Consider the following 7,154-nt stretch of genomic DNA (forward strand, 5'->3'; position numbering starts at 1 on the left):
TGCCTTCCACGCCAAGGAGAGTCCCATCCGGACACGGGTAAAGTCTTCGGTCTTTGTATCTTCGCAGCCCATCAGTCCGACCCATGGCTAACAGGGCGGACGCCCGAGGACCCCTTAGTCCAGGACTCCCTCACCTAGGCCCACTTATTAGCGTCCCTGGGAAGTCAAACAGGGTCAAACCCTGGGTCAGCGGGGTCAAACCCGCCGGCATTGAGTCACCGGTGAGGCCGAGACGGCGGAGGGCGTCGGGATTCCTCCTCCAGCGACCAAATGGCCGGCGGAGGGCATCTACGCGTAGCCCAGGCTCTCGCGCATCCAAAGCAACAGGCGGCAGCAGCTGGGGTGGCCGGAGCTCGTCAAAAACGAGCTAGCGGCGGCGGCCGGAGTTCGGCCAATGGCGGTTCACGCGATGCGGGGCATGTCAGGAGCCGTGGATGGTCGTGATCGACTCGCGGGGGTGCAGCGAGTGTAGCAGTGGGCTCAGACGCGTGCTTGCACGGCCGTGGCCGCGGTGGCGACATGACCGGCGGCGAGGAGTTGTCGGCTCTGATGGCCACGGTGGTTAGAAGGCGCGGACGAGCACGGGGAGAGAGGGGAAAGGGGCAGGGGCTCACGGCGATTCCAGCAGAGGCAACGGCGAGGCCGGGGAGGGGCTGGAGCTCGCGAATCCCCGGTGAGATCGCCGGCGGCCAGAGGTTGAAGACAAGGTCGGGGACGACGCTGCAGGGCGTGGCTCAGTGGGGAGGAAGAGGGGGTCGAGGCGGAGCTTCTGAGCGCATCGGCGAGGCGAGGCAGTGGCTATGGCCACGAGAACAGCGAGCGGCGGCGGCGACGATGGCGCTCGGGCACGAGAGGAAAGAGAGCAGAGGAAGGGAGAAGCTCGGGGAGAGTGAGAGAGCAGTCAGGGGGGCTGCGTGGTGTCATCCGAAGGGGCCAAGGCGAAACGGCAACCAGGAGGTGGCCGGGCGTGCGTCGGCCACGCGCTCGTCCTCCTGGCAAGGAGGAAGACGACAGGGGGGGCCAGGCGGCCTGGGCCGCACAGTGTTGGGCCGGCTGAGGGTGCCAGGTAAGCTAGGTAAGTTTCTCTCTCTCCTTCTAATTCTGTTTCTGTTTTCTATTTATTCTGTAACTTTGTGGCTTTAATTAAAATACTAAAACTAACTCTAAAATCATGAAACATCTCATGCCCACTGTATGGAATATATCCAACAGGAAACATTTTGGTTTATGATTATTTGGACATTTAAAATATTTTATAGCATTTAAATGTCCAAATGCAAATAACATATGATTTAAATCAGTGACCTTATGCTGTCCTAGAAAATTGTGCACCATTTTTGTCAGAGGTTCTAGACCAAGGCAAAGATGATGAACATTTTAGAAGGCCATTTCAGGTTCATTGAAAAGAATTTTAGTAAACCCTAGTTGGTTTAAGTGGTGCTGGGGGTTTCTGTCATCCCCATTTCAACTTTCTGGGAGATTAAACATGATGCAACACCAGATGCTAGCACTAGGCAGACCAGAACTAGGGATGTGACATGACAGGTCGGACGCCTGAGGACCCCCTAGACCAGGACTCCCTCAGTAGCCCCCGAACCAGGCTTCAATGACGAGGTGTCCGGCGCGCATATTGTTTTCGGCATTGCAAGGCGGGTTCTTCCTCCGATGACTTCAAAGTGATGTATTGGGCCTTCCATGTAATGTCGTACTCCTCGGCTTCTGTGCATTAATAATTTCATCCTCCACGTGTCGAGCGAATGCGAGAGGTCAGGGTGTTTTTACATAACACCCCAGCCGTGCAAGGAGGAATGTCTATTTAAAGGGATTGGATCTCAGATCCATTTAGCACCACGCGGAAAAATCCTCAGAGCTTGCTAGAAAAGATCACTCCAACATGGCTGACGCTCCCAGCTCCTCATCCCGCCCCTGCATCCCGGAAAAAGGTGAATGGGAGAGGTGTTCCGTATCCCACAGTCAGCTGGTGAAGCTGCAAACACAGGGCTTTCTTCCCCCCGCAGATCTAGTCCCTGCTCGAGCAGGATTGACCTCCTTCAATGGCGGGGCTCAAGCTGAAAATTTCCCCAATCCATCCAGGGGGGATGAGTGTGCTTCGTCCCTTATCTGTTAAGAGGTGTCGGATTCCCAATTCATCTGTTCCTCTGAGGGCTTCTGGAGTATTACGGCCTCCAACTGCACAACTTTACTCCCGCCTCCATTCTGCATATCGCGGGTTACGTCGCTCTTTGTGAGCTCTTCCTGGGTTGCAAGGCCCATTTTGAATTGTGGAGGAAGCTATTCTATCTCGTCCCGCTCAACCACGAGGGATCAATATTCGAAGTGGGCGGAGCCGAAATATGGCGCATTGCTGAGACCAGATATCCATCCGGCACAGCAAAGAAGGCATCCGAAGAGTGGCCTTCCGAATGGTTCTATATTGAGGACGTCGCACTTCCAGACCCAGTTCGGAGGGGTCTCCCTAAATTCACAAGCGTTCCTTTGAAGAAATGCCACAGCTAGCGCCCACGGAGCCTCGAGGAGGAAGATAGTGCGGAAGTTCGTCAACTCATGAGGAAGATAAGGATGCTCGCTCTGTCCGGATTATCAATAGTTGAAGTAATGGCGACTTCCATAGTACGGGGGGTTCAGCCGCTCCAATACAGAGGGCTTCCCATGTGGAACTACAATGGGGAGGATGACGCCTCCCGCTGCGGCCAGAAGGGTCCGGACACCCCCGCCGCTCTGGCCAAAATATTGGCCGAACTGTTCAAAGGGGGGGAGGAGGAATTTGTTCGCATCAAGCGCAGAGATGGATTTTCCATGTACAATCCTCCTAGCTGGGTAAGTCCCAACTCCTCTGCTCTATTCACCCCACCCCCTGAGCCACTTTTGATGAATATTAATCCGTCCATTCATAACATCATTGGCAAAAGATTTCCGAAGGGCTTCACAGCCCCGCCCCTCAGCCCGAGGGCCACAATCGGGACCTTGACCCCGGATTCGAAGAGGATCCGGATATATTCGTGGTGCTCGAGGACGGGGTGTTTTACCAGGCGAGCTATGAAAGCACCGAAGTGGCCATCACCGCCTATTATCCCGGTCTCTCCCTGCTTCACACGTAAGTAATCAGGAGACATCTCATTCGAAAGAGCTTTCTCATTCTGCCTCACCCACCGCACCGTCCTGTGCTCAAAAGGGGAGGCGTTCAGCGCGCCATGCTGCCCCGGGGGCATCTCCAAAGAGAGCGCCCCCCACGCCAGGCAAACCTTCGAAGAGGAAGGCAAACGAAGATACGGCCGAGCCTTCATCGAAGAGGTATGGATTTGCAAATATGTTCTTCGGCAGTCGCATCCAATTGTGACTTTTATGTTTGCCCTGTATTAGGAAAAGAGTGTGCCGGACAATGTCCGGGGGTCCGGCCGGTCATACTCCCCACAGCCGGGATCCAGATCCTGCCGTAAAGACGGGGCCCTGATGCGGGGGTGACGCCGGATTGTCCTCCAGCCGAGGATTCGGATGATGTATCCGTCACCAACACGGAAGTGGAGAGCGCCATGAATCATCGGCGCCGAAGGGCCGTTCTATGAGACCCCAGCTTTTCAGAAGATGCGTTTAATGCTTTCAGCTCGGCTGATGCATACATCCGAGCTGCTCAAGATGGGCTTACCAGAGCCACCAATCAACATTTAAAAGATGTGCAGGTAAATTTACTTTGTCCGAATATGATAACCATATGCGAGTAGCCCCCGAGAATTGAAGCAGTTGGTACAACTGATTTGAGGATCGTTGTATAACCAGGTTCTTACAGAGAAGAACGACCTGCTAACCCAAGAGCTAGAAAAGTGTCGGACACAGCTAACTGCTGTTACCGCCGAACAGGAAAAGTCCGAGAAGGAGTCCTCTGGTAATATTTCCCTCCATCGAGAAATAATAAGTATATACCAGTGATGCTAACACTGTTACTTATCTCATGACAGGATCGTCAGATCAAATGGAGTAGAAGCTGGAAACCGCACAGGCGGGAGAGAGAGAGGCCAAAAGACTACACACCGCGAGCGAGCGTGTGCTGATCCGAGTCATGGAGGAGAAAAACAAGCTCCAAGATTCCAACACCCAGCTGGGCAAAGAACTGAAAGATGTGCGGGCCCAGTTGGCTTACTCTGTAAAGGAAAATAAAAGGCTGCGAGGCGGCATATTCAGTATGTGGCCGAACTTACCTCATAGTAATTCAGAGATGAAAGGATCTGACAGAGTTATGTTTGTAGGTATGCTGACGGGCCGTCTTGAAGAGGAGGTGTCCGGATCATCGAGCGATCTATTATAAGGGTTGTCGCAAATGCACGAGCAAGCTCGGCAGGCAATGCGGAGTGTTGCCAAGGCGTTATGGCCATCCGCCTCCCCTCCAGGAAGTATGGAGGAGCTTGTAGAGCTATTCAAGGGAGCGCGGCGGCGTATCCGATTATGGAAAATATCGGCCTGCCGGGAGGGTGCGCGAGAGGCCTGGGCCATGGTGAAAACACGGTATACCAAGCTTGATCCGAATCGCATGGCCCGGGTCGGACCTCTAGGGTCAGATGGAAAAGAAGTTCCCGTTAATTTGGTATATGACCAAGTAGCAGTAGCCGCCAAATATTCCCAACAGGATTGTAAGTTAGACAGCCTGTTGGACGGTATAGAGGAGGAAATTTTTGAGTCCAAGTGACTATGTACTTTCCTTGACATGTGTAACTCTAGCTGAATTGTAAAACGATTGTCATGGCAGACCTTTTCGCTTCAACCTTTGGACCCGAAGGTGCGGAGTGTTTCCGAATACCAGAGCGGCCAAATAGACCGGGGTATGCGTGGAAACCAGGCGTAGGGGTCATAGTTGCTTGAACAGACACGTTGTATCCGGCTAGTTATGTTATATTACATTAAGATTGTAAGAAACATCATCCAGAGAGAATAGTTCCATTAAGGGTTCCTTTCCCTGGGTGTGCATGCGTTAATGTGCATGCCTGAACTGTGATTGAGAAATCGCTATGTATTTAACTTCTGGGGGTTCACAATGGCGCGAATGCGAAAAACATCTTTAGTTCACCGACCAAATATTCCCTTAAGAACGCTAGCTTTCGGCTTCACCCAGTCTGAGGTACACATCCGGATGACCCGGCAGTAACAATCATAGAGGTGCTCCCTTTATGCCCTAGCCGAACTAACGGGAACGTAGGGCATAAGCACAGGAGCCAGGCAACCCAGCTTGGCCAAAACTTAAGTCATATCGATCCATATAATGGCGAAGAAAAGGTACATATGGGAAAAACGCATATGTGATGAGCTTCATGCTCGGAAAATAATAATGGCAAGCTTAAGAAGCCCCCAGGTATAATGGACATACATACTTGAAAATGTATACGTCAGGGGTGTACGGTCTAGCCGCACGAAAGCTTTAAGGCCAACGAGAAAAAACGAAAAGAGAGAAAAAATGATGGAAACAACAGGGGGAAGGAGATGAACAAAGAGGTAGGCACTAGGCATAGAATCTTCAGAGTCTGGCCGCGTTCCAGGGGTTCGGCTCTAGGCGATTGTCTGACACATCGCGTAGGCGGTACGCTCCTCCAGTGAGAACTTCATTAATGATGAAGGGACCCTCCCACTTGGGCTTGAGTTTGTCCTTTTTCTTCTCCAGCAGGCGTAGAACAAGTTTGCCAACATTATAGGTCTTGGCCCGCACTTCTCTGCTTTGATACCTGCGCGCCTGCTGTTGATAAAAAGCGGAACGGGCTTTTGCAACGTCGTGCTCCTCCTCCAGGGCATCTAAGCTGTCCCGCCGATCAATCTCGGCCTCTCTCTCTTCCTACATGCGCACTCGAGGTGAGTCATGAATAATGTCGCAGGGTAACACTGCCTCTGCGCCGTACACCATGAAGAAAGGTGTATATCCGGTAGTGCGATGGGGCGTGGTCCGCAGCCCCCAGAGTACAGGGTCGAGCTCCTCAACCCAGTGCTTGTATGAATCTTTCAAAGACCGCACTAATCTAGGCTTGATGCCGCTCATAATAAGACCATTGGCTCGTTTGACTTGACCGTTTGTTTGTGGGTGTAGACAGAGGCGTAATCGAGCTTAATGCCCAGATTAGCGCACCAGGTTTTCACCTCGTCGGCTGTGAAATTGGAGTCTGTGTATAATATCTGGAGTACATACTGGATGATGTCTCCAGTGGGGGACGTTAAAACGACACCCGCTCCTAGCCCTGCCAGCCTTTTGGAACCATCAAAGTACATAACCTAATTGGAATATGTGCCGTACTCTTTAGGGAGTTCGGCCTCTGTCCATTCGGCGACGAAGTCAGCCGGTACTTGGGATTTAATGGCTTGACGCGGCTTGTATGTTATGTCAAATGGAAGGAGCTCAATGGCCCATTTGGCGATCCGGCCCGTAGCATCACTGTTGTTTATTATGTCATTGAGTGGTACTTCAGAAGCCACCGTGATCGAACACTCCTGGAAGTAGTGTCGTAGCTTCCGGGATGCCATGAAGACCGCGCATGCTATCTTTTGGTTATGAGGGTACCGGATTTGCATGGTGTGAGGACAGTGGATACATAGTATACTGGCTTCTGAAGCGGGAATTTGTGTCCATCCTGTTCTCGTTCAACAACGAGCATGGCACTCACCACCTGGTGTGTTGCCGATATGTATAACAACATGGGTTCGCCGACGTTCGGCGCGTCCAGGATTGGGTTGCTCGCTAGAAGGGCTTTTATTTCTTCCAGTCCGGCCGTTGCCGCATCCGTCCACTCGAAGTGATCAGTGCGCCGTAGAAGGCGATAGAGTGGTAATGCCTTTTCTCCCAATCTGGAGATAAAGCGGCTTAAAGCTGCCACGCAACCGGCGAGTTTTTGGACCTGTTTAAGGTCTGTTGGCATAGCCAGTTGTGACAAAGCTTGGCTTTTGGCTGGATTTCCTTCAATTCCTCTATTGGAAACGATGAAGCCCAGCAGTTTTCCGGCGGGGACGCCAAAAACACACTTTTCCAGATTGAGCTTAATGTCATATGCACGAAGGTTGTCAAATGTGAGACGTAAATCGTCTATGAATGTTTTGACGTGTCTAGTTTTGATGACAACGTCGTCCACGTATGCTTCAACTGTCTTACCGATCTGTTTCTCTAGGCA

The sequence above is a fragment of the Triticum aestivum genome, chromosome 4D, assembly GCF_018294505.1.
Source record: "Triticum aestivum cultivar Chinese Spring chromosome 4D, IWGSC CS RefSeq v2.1, whole genome shotgun sequence".
NCBI classification, from domain to species: domain Eukaryota; kingdom Viridiplantae; phylum Streptophyta; class Magnoliopsida; order Poales; family Poaceae; genus Triticum; species Triticum aestivum.